Here is a 16,756-nt window from a genome sequence, read left to right on the forward strand (position 1 = left end):
TACTCAAGAGTTCATTTCCAATTTTTTTCTTTGTCTTGATCACAATATCTTATAGTTGTAGTTTTCTATAAGAGCGATATCGCACCAAGCATACCTTAATTATTTTATTAAATATCTATTATTTTTATAAGTACATATAACTAACTATGATATATTATTATTTTTTATTTTTTAAACTTCGTATAGTTACATTAATAATTTTTTATCTCGAATTATTTATTATGATTTTTAAATAGTTATCTAAAATTATTTGTCATTTTAGAAGTTTAAAATATAATTAATAATTTTTTTCATTAAATATATAATAAAAAATATATTTTTTATTGAATATTATAAATAACTTAATAAAATAAATATTTAGTAAAGAGAAATTATATCTTAAAATATAAATATAAATATATATTTTTTAATTATTACTTTTCTTTAAAAAAAATGTAACACGAAAACATAATAGATAATTTGAGAGGAAGAGAGCTTTTAGGAGCATAAAATATAATGAAGTGAGTAGTACTAGTCTCCCTTTCCGTTCCTAAATTTTGACTTGACATACCTATTAAGAAAATAATGATTGATATAGTGAATTTATTATTTAACTCGATTAATTGATAGGGTACTAAATATATTTACTTACTATATTTTTTAAAGACATTAATTCGATGTTAATAAATTGAAGGTATATTAAGAAAAAAAAATTATCCTTTCTTAATTTGTCAAAAATGATAAGTAAAAATAGAAATCAAATTAAAAAATATTTGACAAGTGAATAGATAAGGAGGGAGTACTATTTTTTTTTGATTTTTCATTCAATGTTCGGAGTTCGTGAAGCTCCGATTAAATTCAGATCGCGCACTGCCGAATCGATTCGGAGGTGACACTCTCAACACAATTTTCGCCATATCCAAAACTCATAAAACTTCTTATTAATGGAGAAACAGTCTCATTACAGTACCACAATTCAATTGACGGACTAGTATTTTAGTGCTTCCCAAAACTCTATTTATTCCCTTTGAGGTGTTTTTTTGTGCTTTGTTTCTACAACTCTCCTCTCTCTCTTTCCTTCATTCTTTTTGCTTTTCCCCATCAACCAAACATTTCCAAGGAACACATTTTCCTGCAAAAGTTTTATAAGTGTTGTTAAAAAGGTTTTGTTTTGCTCTTTCTGTTTTATAATAAAAAGATTATTTTGAACTTATTTTGCTTTTCTAATTTCTTGATGTCTTCTCTTCTCTCTTAAAAATCCAATCTTTTGATAGTATATATTTGGTTTGGTTCACTTAATTAGTCTTTCAGTCTCTACTATTTTTCAAGCCATTTTCTCATGTTTGATTTGTTGTTATGGAACTCAAATCTTGAAGGCTTTACTTGAATTGAATCAAGGAATTTATCGAAAACAACATCCGGAGTAAGACTACGTAAGCATTATTTTTTTCAGACCTCACTTGTGTAATTTTACTGATATACTACTATGTTATAATTGATAATTGTTGTTTCAAGTATTCAAATATAAATAAAAAAAATTTATTATTATTTTTACCTGTCTTTTCTACTACTTATTATTACGTTTGATTTTACGGGCCCAACTACTCCTTTTGCTTTAAAGTCAAAACGTATATAAATGATGTGTAGTTTTACAAATTTTCCCCCATAAATTTCACAAGTTTTTCTCTATAAATGATGCTTTTAATTTATCAGTTACATGACATCATTTTTATTTTTGAATTTAAGGTATATATGCACTGATAACGTAAAAAATCAAAATGTGTTCGTTAATTATATTACTTGGAGTACTATTTTTTACTTATTGATTAATGTTCATCATAAATTTACTCGTAATTACCTTATAATTGATGTGTGATTATGTAAATATATTTCTTCCCCCACCCCGCCTCCGCCCTTTGTTTTTATTTTATTTTATAAAAGATAGAACTTAAACTCATCATTTTTACTAGTACATATTAATAAATTAGTATTATATATTGTACATAATAATTGCTTTATTTTTTTGGTTATCAATCTAATTTGTGTAATTATATATGATTTGATAATATAAATTCTTTTGACACTCCCCAAAACTACATTCAATATTTCTGGTGTTTTTTGTACTCTCATAATTATTATATATAGTAGCACTTTGTACCTACTACAAGAAAATACAATAATGTTGGTCTTTTTTATTTCCTTGCAGAAGAAAGGTAATAGATTCATTTAAAGGAAAACAAGTGAAAGGACACATATTCAAGTGTTAAAGATTACGCAAAATCACAAGGTGTTCTTTCTTTTTTCTTTTTTAATCTTTCCCTTACATATACTTCATCACTTTTCGTTCTTAATTTATGACACTTTTTTTAAAAAAATATTTAAAACTGAAAATTTCTAATTTATAAGATCCGAATTTAAAATAGATGATGAATAAGTTGTTTAGATATATTAATTTAGTAAACTTTTAACACAAATATAGAGTATGGACCAATGTTATTAGATGCATGAAAACTCTAGCTTTGACCTTGATGACACATTTAAAAAATATTTTATTTATAATAAAATAAAATATAATAACAATAGTATATTTAGTGGAATTTTATAAGTAAAATTTAAAAAGTAAGGATATTACACAAATTCTACTTTTGTCTTTTATGAAATAGAAAAATTATTTTTAATAAATTTAAATATTTTTTTTTAAAATTTCGTATTTCGTTAAACTAAGATATAAAATCTATAGAATAGACGAAGACAAAATATTTTTATATTTGTGTGTGTAAGTACGTGCACTTATTTTGTTGCATATTAAGGCAATAGTGAGAAGGCCATCTTGGAATAATAGTAAAGTATTTCTCTCTGAGTACTTATAGATTATGAGTTGGAATCATAATCTATTGTATATGATGAAGTAAATATAGGAACTAACTGACGAGTAGGTTTATCGTCTATTATATATAAATAAAAATTAATTTTAATTATATATAAATAATATAATTCTTTCTTTGAAGAAAATTTAAATAAATTCATAAAATAGTTCCACCCCTACTTATATCATATTCATTAAAATATGATAATTTTTGAATATCATAAATACAAAATAATTTGTGCATCGACCTGCCTCCTATTAAGTCAATAGGGTTTGAGGGGTCGGCTATTTGCAGACTTTATAAAAGGAGTAAATGTGAGTAGTTTAAAATAGTGTCTCTCTCTGTACATTCTCATCATTGCTTTTTATTTTTTAGTCTCTTTTGGCCTTTAATTCTCAACCATATCTTATTCAATATCTTGGGAATGAACAGAACTAGAGAATTTACAGTATATTCTGTACTTTTTAAAAAAATAATTATTAATTTAATTAATTTAAATTTATATCGTATAAGATTTATCTAAAACGTGTCACTTTTTATCAAGTTTATTCATTCTCAAAACTCAAATTTAAAATCTCCATCTCAATTAGAATTTATTGGTTCGTTAAATTTAGATTAATGCTGCTTAGGACACACTTAGAAAAAGCCACTACTTTTTAAAATTTACTTTCTTTATTTTAATTTATTTATCATATTTTAAAAAATCATTATAAATATTTTTTTATCTGCATGACATATAAAGGAAAAATATGATAAATAATTTAAAATGAAGAAAATCCTATTTTATCCATCACACGTGATGAGTATTTAATGAAAAGGTATTGAATGTGACTTTTGCGTCTAAGTCTTGATTTTGTTGTCCCTTTATAAAATAGAATAAAAAATTAAGAGTATTGATTTTATGGTCGTGACCAAATCTATTAAGCGTACATTTTTGGGTTATATCCAAAAGTCATCACAACTCCACAAGCCTCATATTTAAGTGGTGAGTTCTGAGTCATTGACAAATTTAAGATTTATAAAATATAGATAGATCGATTATTACGAAAGAAAGAAAGAAAAAAAACGTTTTTAAGTGAAAATTGACTTCTTATTATTGAAGGAATATGAACAGACAATATTATATTATATTAATTTTAAAAGATATATATGTAAAATACTTAATTTTAATTGTGGAGAGAAATGACAAGAAGATATTGGAACATAAATTTGGAAGAGATGATGGAGGCAGGAGTTCATTTTGGTCGGAGCAACTACGGTTCATCATGCTAGGGTTTTTAGATATACAAATACATATATACGTGTATATATGTTATAAAATTGCATAATCTCATAATGTTATGTAATTTTTTTAAATTACTATTATAAAAAATAATATGTGAATCGATATCGCTGACACCTTTCACTATTGCAATTTGCTAATGTCTTCACAACAACCCCTTCACATATATGGCCACATTTTTTGTTTCTTTTTCATTGTAAAAAAGAAGTTTGAGAGAAAGAAGTAATAAATAGTTGCCATTTAGCATATATTCTATTTATTTTTTTCGTTTTCCACTCGATGTTAAAAATTCGCGAAGCTCCGATTAAATTCGGATCGCACGCTCTTAATATGACTTTTTCTATTTTTAGGATTCAAACCTAACACCTCTGATTAAGGATAAAGTAGTTCTATCACTGTACTACGACCCATTATGGTATCATATAGTCTAGTTACTCTCACAGCACACAAAATATAAGCAACATATTTAAGACCGATTATAGGTAGATTTGCCGGACATTGACATTTATTTGGTCATAACTCTAAAAGTTCTGGTAATTAATGAAAGTAAACATATTAATATTTACGTCAAATAAAATCAATAAATATATCCTCGATATATTTTAATAAATATTTTTTTTTACTATGTTCCAAAAAATAATGTTATATAATACTTTTTCTATTAGAAATAATTTAGTTTTGCATAAATATGCATACAGAATTCTTGTTTTATTAAGCGATGTCAACATTTAAAGAAGTGAACGAATTATACTTAATATTTTCAATTTGCTTATTACTTATATATATACGTATTCAGTAAAATATTTCGACGAAGAGATGTCCCATAATATTGTTTGGGACAAGATATATTTGCGCCTTTATAACTTATTTTAGACCATAAATTTTAATAGTCTTTTTTTTCTTGTGCCTAGTTAAATACCATTTTATTAAATGAAACAGAGAATAATATGTATCTTCATATAAACTGTTAGTATACGTTTACTATGCTTAATTGGTACATATTTCTATCTTTTTTATAATAAAGTATACATTAACAAGTGTATATTTTTATAATAAAGTATAATAAAGTATACATTAACAAGTGTATATTTTACAAGTGTGGTTGAGTCTGAGTGGTATGTTATGTACAACTTTATTTTTACCTTGCGAAGATAGAAATCAATAGACTGTCGATTCAAGTAAAATATATTCAAATCAAATTTAGAAAAAAATATATATTAATAAAGAAGTCGTATGAAAAATAACATAAAGCAAAGCAATAGCAACAACGAATACTCGATTACAAGAGTTTAAATTCCTAATGATACAAAAGAGGCTTAACACAAATCATAACTTAAACAAAGAGTGAAAAATAAAAAGAAATTTTCATAAATTTTAATAATATTTACTTTTTGAAATAATTTGAACTTGAAACGAAACTTGGTAAAAGACTAACAAAATGTGATACTTATTAATTTTTACCCCTTGAAATTTACATGAAATGTACAACTAAGTAAAAATTTATGCTACATGAAATCTAGCGTGATTTAAATACCAATTTGTTTTTAGTGAATTTGGCTAGCTAGAGAGGGATGGGTTTGGTGGGAAGTTTATAGTACTCACTCCATTCTATTTTACATCACACTTTTCGAATTTTAAAATAATAATAATAGTTTTTAAATCATAAATCTTTTATACATTTAATATCAATTATTATGATTTATGTACTTTTAACATAATTTTTAAATATGTAAATTTTTCTTCAAAAAGTTCAAGAATTTAATGTTCAAACTCATGATAAAAAATAGTATATTTTACATAAATTTCATAGTGTTTAAAGATAATTACATTATTTCCTTATTTTTTTCCAAATTACAAAAATCTCTTAAAATTTATGAATTTCGGAGACATCACTAGTCTTCCGAATACATCAACAGACATCCAGATACATAGGGAATGGATGTATCAGAGAAGGGAAGAATGTATCAGAGAAGGAATAAAGATGTATTAGAGAGGGGATAGACCTCCAGATACATAAGCGAGGGATGTATCCAAGAGGGGAAGAATGTACCTAAGTGGGAGATAGGGATGTATCAGCGAGAAAAAAATGATGTATTCAAGAGAAGATTTTTGATTTTTTTTAAATGATAGAAAATTTTAAAAATTATGATAAAATAAGATACTTATTTAAATATTCTTTTCAAAAAAATAAAATATTTGACTTTTGAAATTCTATGCTGCATAAATTAAGATCCTTCACTCCTCAATCCGTTTGTAAATTCTTGATATAATACTCACTCTTAAATGATTGGGATAAAAATTTCTCACTAATCAGAAAATATTAGTGATGTACGAATATGCAAAAGGGATAAAGAATAAACTTTGGGTTTTGCAGTGCATCGTCATTTTCAGAAAAAGAAAGTTCCTTTATTGGTCAATGGGTATATTCATTGTTTCAAGTGCTCTCCCACACTCCACAATACACTCTTGTCCTCTCTTATGCAGACAATTTGGCCTATTTGGTTGGGAGACTAAAACCCTTTTTTTATATGCATTATCTCAATTGAATATCTTTGGAAAATAATTTTTTTATCTTCATAAAATAAATGTATAAATTGTGTATATGTTATTTAGATCTTATTTTATGAAATATATATTGAATATGTTATTATAATTGTTGATCCAAAAACAAAATCACCCTTCAACTTTTTTTTTATGGGGGAAGACCATGTTATTAATCGGTGGCGGGGGTGGGGTGGGGTGGGGGGAATTAATGAATTTTTCATCAATCCCTAAGAAGGGAAATAAGAAGGAAGAAATGCTTACTCATTTACATGATATAGTTTGATTTGATATGAAATTTAAGAAATATAAAAAGACTTTATATTAATTTAATCTACCTTTAAAAAGATTATATATTTTGTGGTCTTTTTGCCAAATAAGAAAATCATATTTATATTTTTAAGTTATAAGTTCGAACCCTATATCAATTAAACTAAGTTCTCTATTTAATTAGAGACGCATAGAGGATTTCCTCGAGTTTCGAAAGCTATGGTAATATGAGATTGAATAAGTGGATAAGTGTGTAATGTAAAATAAGGATCATACAAAGTTACTACTCTTTTTATAGTTATACATTATATATATATGATTATATACTATTTATATAGTATCAATACATTATATTATATATATATATATATATATATATATATATATATATATATGTGTGTGTGTGTGTGATCATTTTAGGTAAGAAGTTCATCTTTTTATTAGTACAACATATATTGAAAATAAATATCTTAGTCACTGGGGCCTGGCCAACCACTTGGACCGTTAATGGTAAAACCATTCTGCCACCCATAAATTGATACATCTCTTTCTTGATTTGGATTCCAAAATTTAAATTTAATAAGTACAAGTATACAAGATAATGTCCGCATATATTCTATCTTTTTAGATGTTATTTATGTGATTATATTAGACAAGTTATTGTTGTTGTTAGTATACTCGTAGTGTTTGTGTCTTGTTCAATTTAATAATATATACAGAGTTGAAACTAAAATTATTGAGTTCATGTACGTCAGATTCAACATCAGTAAACTTTAAATTTTGATTTTGACTTTATTGGTTACACAGTTGATCTGCCTGGGAGTAGTAGTAATATTTCTGCCAAACTATTAAAAAAAATCCCTGAGAACTCTTATCAGCTGCATTTATCATTAAATGTGAAAATACCTTTTAGTTCATTAAATGTGATTTTTTCTTATTAGCAAATATTTATCATTAAATGTTTTCTAGTACTATTATCTTAGATCCAGCTTTTGAGTTGACTCTATAAATTACTTAAATTATAGATCAAAATTATGACACATCAGTATTAGTACATGCCTAAGAATCTAACTTACAACAGATCTGGTAGGATTTAAGGAGGGTGAAGTGTATACATCGATGTAGAGATTATTTTCAATAGATCAGATTTTTGGAACCATGTTATTAAAGTATAAATAGTTAAACAATCTTCAAAATTATTGTTTCAAATTTTGTTAAGTTTCATATTTTGGGTTTTATTCTTGCTACTTTTTGCAAAAGTATCAGGCAGAAAATTGAAATAGTAAAATCCAGCAGTCTTTAAAAAATGGTCACGGACCTCAATGTATAGGGGACCCTATATACATATATATAAATAATATGTATGTATTTTCTGTCACATTGATTAAGACACTTCATTGAAGAAGTTTGTTAGTATTAAGTTGACAGTCCAATTCTGTCTCTTCCTACAAAGAAATTCCTAATGTGATATGACAGTGACGGAGTCAGAAATTCTAATTCAAAAAAATAAAAATTCTGTCACGGTATAAAGATGATTTTTGTTGATGAGAACAATATCATATCAAATCGGGACGAGAATTTAGTTAGTTTTTGAGAGTAAGTTAGGCTTCTAATTTGACAAATTCAAGAATTTATACAACAACAACAACATACTAGTGGAATCCCACTAAGTAGGGTTTGGGGAATACGTAGATTTTATAACTACCTCGAGGAGGTAGAGAGGCTGTTTTCGAAAGACGCTCGGCTCAAGTGCCTAAAACAGATTCAACAATTTATATGTATGAAAAATAGATTTTTATCCTATTTACACTGTATAATAGCTTCATGTTGTTGATATAGGGTATGAGTCAAAGTTACTGAGTTCGACTAAACCTTCAACAAACATGGGTCTGCCACTACCTATTGACCTAAACACACAAACACACAAAACAACAACAATATACTCCGTGTAATCCTACAAGTGGGATTTGAGGAGTGTAAAATGTAAGCACATTGTACCATTATCTTTGTGGAATAGAGGAATTATATACGGTAGACCCTCGGCTCAAAATGCAAACACACACACACTCACTATTACTCAATGGTCATTTGGTTGAGTAGCGTTCCGAACCCATAAATTTCAAAATTTGAATTTGGCGATCTGTACGCCAAGTTGTAAGAGTATTTAACACCTGTATTTATGTTCTTATTGGTGTCTACATATATCATGTGTATGTTTAGTATTATTGTTACTTACTCTCTCTGTCACATAATTTTTAACTTGAGTCCGCATATTTGAAAAGTCCGAGCAACATAGGGCTTCATTTAGGTGTTTTGCTTTCTTGTGGGATGGCTATTTTAGTAGATTTTTTGTTTTTTTGCTTTGCCTATTGGTATCTGCATGGTTGCATGGCTCTCTGTTTACTCTGTCTTTGTAACCTTTTCAGCTAAAAAACCTCTGTTGAAGACAAAATACTGTGAAGATTTGATTCTTTATTGCTACTATTCCTTTTGCATTTTCTTGGATCTACACGTGAAAAATGTCATGCCAAGTTAACTTTCATCACATACTTTAATTATCTATTCATTGTCTTATTATGCAAATTTTACCTTCATCTCTATCCCCCTAGTTTCCGATTCTTTTAGAGTTAATGGTTAAAAACACGTCTCAACTACTAGTTGTTCCCTTTTTCTATCTGAGCCGTCACTATTTGTGTATTAAAAACACACCTCAACTATCAATTGTTCCTTTTTCCTATCTGAACTGTCACAACTCACAATCGTTCATTCAGGTAGGAAAAAGGAGCAACTAATAGTTGAGGTGTGAAACTTGTGAAAAAGCGATAGTTCAGGTGTGTTTTTGACAATTATCTCGTTTTTTTAGCTTTCTGAATTTTTATTATCCGAAACACTTTATAAAACCAGCTGATGTTTTCATTCTGTCTGTCATGTGAAGGCTACAAACATGCCTCAATGGCAAATGAAAGTAGACCATGAGCAAAAGCATATGGTTTCAAGAACTCCGTTACAAGAGTCGTTGAATCAGAACTCGCAATCCCAAATTAATGGAGAGCGTAGTAGAATCGAAGAAGTCAAGAGAAATAATAATGTAGGGAAGAGAAGAGGTAGGAGGAAAGGGAAAGGGATATTAGTCGAAAAAATGCAGGATATGAGTAATAATTCTGAGGTTTCCCCTGCTTGTTCTGCTTCATCATCATCCGAAAGAAGTCTCGTGTTCCCTCGGAGGCCAGGATATGGACAATTGGGTACCAAGTGTTTGGTTAAAGCCAACCATTTCATTACTGAATTATCAGAACGGAACTTAAGCCAGTATAGCGTAAGACATTAATTACTTCTTGGTGACTGAATTTTATGTTGGTGATGTTTTCTCAATGACTTGAGATTTAGCTCATTTTAATGATTTTGAATGCAGGTAAAAATTACTCCGGAAGTTAAGTGCACAAGATTGAACAAGGCTATAATGGCTGAGTTGGTAAAACTTCATAAAGACGCGGACTTGGGTAAAAGAATTCCGGTTTTTGATGGAAGAAGAACGCTTTACACAGCGGGGTTGCTCCCTTTTAACTCGAAAGAGTTTACTATAACTCTTGGTGATGATGATGAATGGATAGGAATTACAAAGTACTTATTTGTCTAGTTTTTCCTTTATGTTCATTTGGTATTTGATTAATAGGCTATGTTGCTCGGACTCTCCAAAAATGCCGCCTCACCTGTGTTGGATCCTCCAAAAAAGCTCTACTTTTGTAGGATCCAACATGCATCTGACTGAATTTTTGAAGAGTCTGAGCAACATAGTTAATAGGAATAATTGTTGTTTGATTATTCAACTGTGAACTGATATTCTTGATAATTGTTCCAGGGAGCGTAAGTTTATTGTCGTGATCAAGTTCATCTCACAAGCCAACATGCTTCAGCTACGTGAACTTCTTTCGGGGAAACAAGTTGACAATCCTCCACAAGCACTTAAAATCATCGATATTGTGCTAAGGGAACTTGCTTCTCAAAGGTGCATTTCATTTTTTGTTCTATAATTGCCATGGTATATTATTGCAACTAAATCAAGTTATCTGCCATTATTTAGTTGTTCTCGTGTTCGTTTAGGTACATATCGGTTGGGAGATTTTTCTACTCTCCGAATATCAAAAAGCCACAGACACTAGGTAATGGTTTACAGTCTTGGAGGGGGTTCTACCAGAGCATAAAACCTACTCAGATGGGATTGTCTCTCAATATTGGTAGGACAATCGTAAATTCGTTGAATTTTTCCAAATTGATTTGATGGTATGGATGTCTGATTACAATTTAATATCTTATATTTATAAAACAGATATGTCAACAACAGCTTTCATTGAACCACTCCCGGTTGTTGAATTCGTTGCTCAAGTTTTAGGGAAAGATGTAAGTTCAAGGCCACTGTCCGATGCAGATCGAATAAAGGTACGTATTATACTAATGAATCAAATGAATTGTCTCTTTTAACTTTCTTAAAAACATTAACTATAAGGCAACATATGTTTAGAGTCTAAAAAAAGGTTTATTTTTCGGATCATTGCCAAATTCTATTCCTTTAGACTAAAAGCTGATCGATCGATTATTTATGCTTTAATCAGGTTAAGAAGGCTCTCAGAGGTGTTAAAGTTGAAGTGACACATAGGGGAAATATTCGAAGGAAATACCGAATTTCTGGATTGACATCACAGCCAACAAGGGAGCTAATGTACTTCTAGTTTCGCATAGCTTCATTTCTATTTTTGGTTTTGCTGTTTTTGTCTCTTAATGCTGTACTTTCTTATGCTCGTTACAGTTTTCCTGTCGATGAGGAAAAGAACATGAAATCAGTCATCGAGTATTTCCAAGAGGTGTATGAATTTACCATTCAGTATCCTCATCTACCTTGTCTCCTCGTGGGAAGCCAAAAGAAAGTAAATTACTTACCGATGGAGGTAAATATTGCGGAGCTACTTCATGATTCAACTCACTTTTATCTCAAGTGAAAAGTTTTTCTAAATAATGATTGTTGTAATAGGCTTGTAAGATACTCGAGGGACAGAGATACACCAAAAGGTTGGATGAGAAGCAGATAACTTCACTGTTAAAATCATCGTGCCAAAGACCACGAGAACAAGAAATGGACATTTTGCAGGTTTGTTGATCCATTGTCATGAAAATATACTCCTTTCGTTTCAATTTCTTTGTCTTACTTTCCTTTTAGTCCATTCCAAAAAGATTGTCTCTTTTCTTTTTTGACAACTCTTTAATTCTAACTTTCCACGTGGCATGTTTAAAATCACAAAATTAAAGGAAATTTTGCTACATTCTACGTATCTTTAGTTTAAAATCACAAGATTCAAAAGTGTTCTTTACTTTCTTAAACTCCGTGTCAAGTCAAAATCATAAAAACAAATTGAAACGGAGGGAGTAATAAGCATACACACATACACATTTGAGCCAATTTTTTGGAATGCAATTGCTTTCTAGTAACAAAGACACAGATGTTTTATGGTAATGACTAAATGGTGTCTATGTCCAGACCATTCGCCAAAACGGATACAAGCAAGACCCTATTGCAAAGGAGTTTGGCATCAATATTGACGATAAGCTTGCATCAGTGGAAGCTCGAGTCCTCCCAGCACCGTGGGTAATGACTGATATATCTTTACTCATACGACTCGTTTTCAAAACCACTTAACACATCTATTTATTTGATTTTTTTTCTTGTGTCTGTTAGTTAAAGTACCATGATGCAGGGAAGGAAAAGGAATGTCATCCACAGCTAGGCCAGTGGAACATGATAAATAAGGTACATATAAGATCATTTGGTTTTAAATTTAGCATTTGAAGAATGATATTAATTGAACATTTCTTTCCTTCATGATACAGAAAGTAATTAATGGAAGTACTGTAAACCACTGGGCTTGCATCAACTTTTCGTGTAACGTCCAAGAAAATGCAGCCCGTGGCTTTTGTCAGCAGCTTGCTCAAATGTGCCAAGTCTCCGGAATGGTAAATTTTCCCCATTTCAATATCTTTTAGCATATGTTGTTTGGACTCTTCAAATACGCCCATCGAATCCTAAAAAAATAGTTCATTTTTGGATGATGTGACACAAGTGTGGTAGCCTTTTTGGAGAATCAGAGCAATATAGCTTTTAGCTGCATAGATAAATTCTCGCGCTCTATGCATGCTGTCTAAATGGTTTTGATTGTTGACATTTTATCTCAGGAGTTTAATTGTGAGCCCGTCATACCGATTTATTATGCAAGACCAGATCAGGCAAAGAAGGCATTGAATTATGTATACAATGCTGCTGCTAACAAACTTGGAGGAAAAGAATTGGAGTTACTAATTGCCATTCTTCCTGACAACAATGGTTCTTTGTATGGTATGTGGCAAGCTTTGTTAAATCTTCTGTAATGTTGATTACGATCGTGAACATATTATCTAGTTCGTTGTGATTTTCGCTCAAGGTTATTGGTCCCGAAAGAAATTACTCCAATAAGTCCCTTTTTTTTTGCTGAGTTTAAGTTTTGTACGTTGTCATCAGGTCATCCAAATGATATTTACAGGTAGAGTCTCCTTAAAGTGTGAGATTTGAAATATTGAAAATAAGATATGCTACCTGCTACAATAGATAAAGATGACGTGATGATTTAAACAATTGTTTACACTGACGGTGTTTATTACATAACTATTAAAGATGAATAAATGTTGTTTGAGTAACACATTGATCACCAATCAATCTTTAGGTACTCTGAAGAAAATTTGTGAGACGGATTTGGGGATGATTTCTCAGTGTTGCCTTACAAAGCATGTGTTAAAAATCAGCAAGCAATATCTGTCGAACGTATCACTAAAAATAAATGTGAAGGTATGTAGCAATGCAACGCGCTGAGATGATGATATAATCCAATTTAACTTCCATAGTATTTGTCAAACGGATATTTTTCTTATGGTTGATTATTGTGTGATGATAGATGGGAGGAAGAAACACTGTTCTTTTAGATGCTTTACGATGGAAAATTCCTCTCGTTAGTGATATCCCAACGATTATATTTGGTGCTGATGTTACTCATCCGGAATCAGGAGAGGATTGTAGCCCATCGATTGCTGCTGTAAGCATCTAGAATTTGTGAGTTGATTCCTCAGATGGTCACTGATCAACTAATAGTTATTATCTTAGAAAATCACTTTCTTCGTTGAAAAATGAGGTTATAACTATTAGTTGAGTGATCATCTGAAAAATCATCTGATCAAGAAATTTATCATATATGAACGTTAAGAACTTTTTTCGAAGTGTTTAATTTTGGATATATACGATTTTCTTGATTCAGGTTGTAGCATCACAAGATTGGCCAGAAGTTACTAAATACGCCGGTTTAGTATGTGCTCAGCCTCATAGACAAGAACTTATTCAGGATCTTTACCGGACCTGGCAAGATCCTCAACGAGGAACAATGTCTGGAGGGATGATCAGGTGCATATTTTCCTTCAAATTCTCGTTACTGTAACATTCATTTTAAACAAAAATGTACTGACATGTTTGTTTTCCACCATTTTCCAGAGAACTTCTATTGGCATTCAAGAAAGCCACAGGACAGAAACCACTGAGAATAATATTCTACAGGTACTATATATATCATGTGATCATTTTCATGATAAAAATAGATAATGGATTGATCGTCTATGTGATTAAATTTTAGCTTTAGGCCTCCAATAGTATTGAACCACTCCTACTTAAATTGTTGTACAATACGTTGTCTTTCAATTTTATGCAGGGATGGTGTAAGTGACGGGCAATTTTATCAGGTCCTACTTTATGAACTCGATGCAATTCGTAAGGTATATATGCAAATGCTGACACCATTCGTATATTATTTTCAATTGTGTGCTTATCTAAGTTCACTCATTCTTCCCGGTACACAGGCTTGTGCATCTCTTGAACCAGGTTACCAACCTCCAGTAACTTTCATAGTCGTCCAAAAACGTCACCACACACGGCTTTTGCCAAATAACCACAATGACAGAAATCACACCGACAGAAGCGGAAACATCTTACCTGGTAACACTGTCTATATATTGTGCTTAAACTTATTGAAACATCTTACTTCAAGAAAGAGGATCGAGAGACCTTATGTTATTGGACACAGAGTTTACAAAATCAAAAAGAGAACTTGTTACGTTAAACATGCCAAATGACATATTTGTAGCTAGAAGAGAATGTCATTAAGGATTAAAATGTAAATTTAAAATTAAAAACTTTCCAAATATAGAAACGTGCTTAAAAGGAAAGAATGTCACATAAAATGAAACAGAAGGAGTATAACAACCTTGTTATTAGTCAATATATTAACTTTGTTTTCATGTTTTTTACAGGTACTGTGGTGGATACAAAAATTTGTCATCCAACTGAATTTGATTTTTACTTATGTAGTCATGCTGGAATTCAGGTAAAATGCTAATACAAGTTTTTGATTGGAAAAAGATCTCCAACAAGAGTTAACTAACACAATGTTCGATTTGCAGGGAACTAGTCGTCCTGCACACTATCACGTTCTCTGGGATGAAAATAATTTTTCCGCGGATGAAATGCAGTCATTGACAAACAACCTATGTTATACGTAAGCAATCTTAAATCTCAACTTGATAACAATTAATTTAGTTCTATAGTTGTGTTCGAAAAATTCATTTCCTTAGTGATCGTTGGATTAATTGCAGATATGCTCGATGCACTCGATCTGTTTCAGTAGGTAAATTTCTAAAAATCCTCTGCATCCATTCTGCTTTAATTTAGATCATTATAGTATTCAAACGATTCATCGTAAAATAGACCTTTTATATTATGCTAGTAAAAAATCATGTAGGTTGGCAACATTATGAGCTCATTTGGCTTAGCTGTGTTTAAAAAACACTTATAAGTGTTGCAAAGGATTTTTTATAAGTAAAAGTAGTTACGTATTTGGATATAAGTGTTAGCTGAAATTGACATAAGCATATCGTTCTCATAACTTTTGCAGTTCCTCCTGCATATTATGCCCATTTGGCAGCCTATAGAGCACGCTTCTATGTCGAACCTGACTCACATAGCAACGGTTCAACGCGTAGCACACGTGCAACGAATGGTTCTGTCAATGTCCGACCACTACCAGCATTGAAAGAGAAGGTGAAGAATGTGATGTTTTATTGCTAGAAGGTGAATGTTGAATTAATGTAACATAGTTGTAGCTTCAGTAAATGTATGAAAAATTAATTAGGATAGGAATCTAACCATGAAAATGCTATGTTTATATAGTTGTAAGGGAACAAATTGCAATAAGAAATTTTGTAAGATGGCTAGATGTCTATGCTGTGTGTAATAGTAAAATGTACAATGCGGTAGCTAGGTTGTTTTACCTTTTATACATAACACTTGAAATTGGTCATGGTTACTATTAGGACTCCCACAATTTTTTAAGTGTCAGACTAATTTAGGGGGTCTTTATATATTCTCCCATAATAATATTAACAAGAAGGCGATATACATCATAACCAAATTCAAGAAACTATAATTTTAACGTCATGCTACAATAATCAACGCCACGTCTATTTCCAAGAACTTCCAATGAATATTAATTCATGCTGCTGGAGCATAATCATAATCTACATCATAGCCATCTCCTTCTAAGAATGCAGCAGGAGCATAATCATAGTCTCGATCATCGTCATCTCCTTCCAAAGATGCTGCTGGAGCATAGTTATAATCTCCATCGTCATCACCACCTCCTTCTAAGCATGATGCTGAAGCATAATCATAATCTCCATCATCGTCTCCATCTAAATG

The 16,756-nt window shown here is 30.4% G+C and overlaps 1 pseudogene; it reads left to right on the forward strand.

Moving 5' to 3' along the window:
* Positions 1 to 1,263: 1,263 nt before the first annotated feature.
* Positions 1,264 to 16,268, forward strand: LOC129871151 (protein argonaute PNH1-like; annotated as a pseudogene).
* The last annotated feature ends 488 nt before the right edge of the window (positions 16,269 to 16,756 follow it).

Source organism: Solanum dulcamara, chromosome 10, assembly GCF_947179165.1.
Source record: "Solanum dulcamara chromosome 10, daSolDulc1.2, whole genome shotgun sequence".
Lineage (NCBI taxonomy): Eukaryota > Viridiplantae > Streptophyta > Magnoliopsida > Solanales > Solanaceae > Solanum > Solanum dulcamara.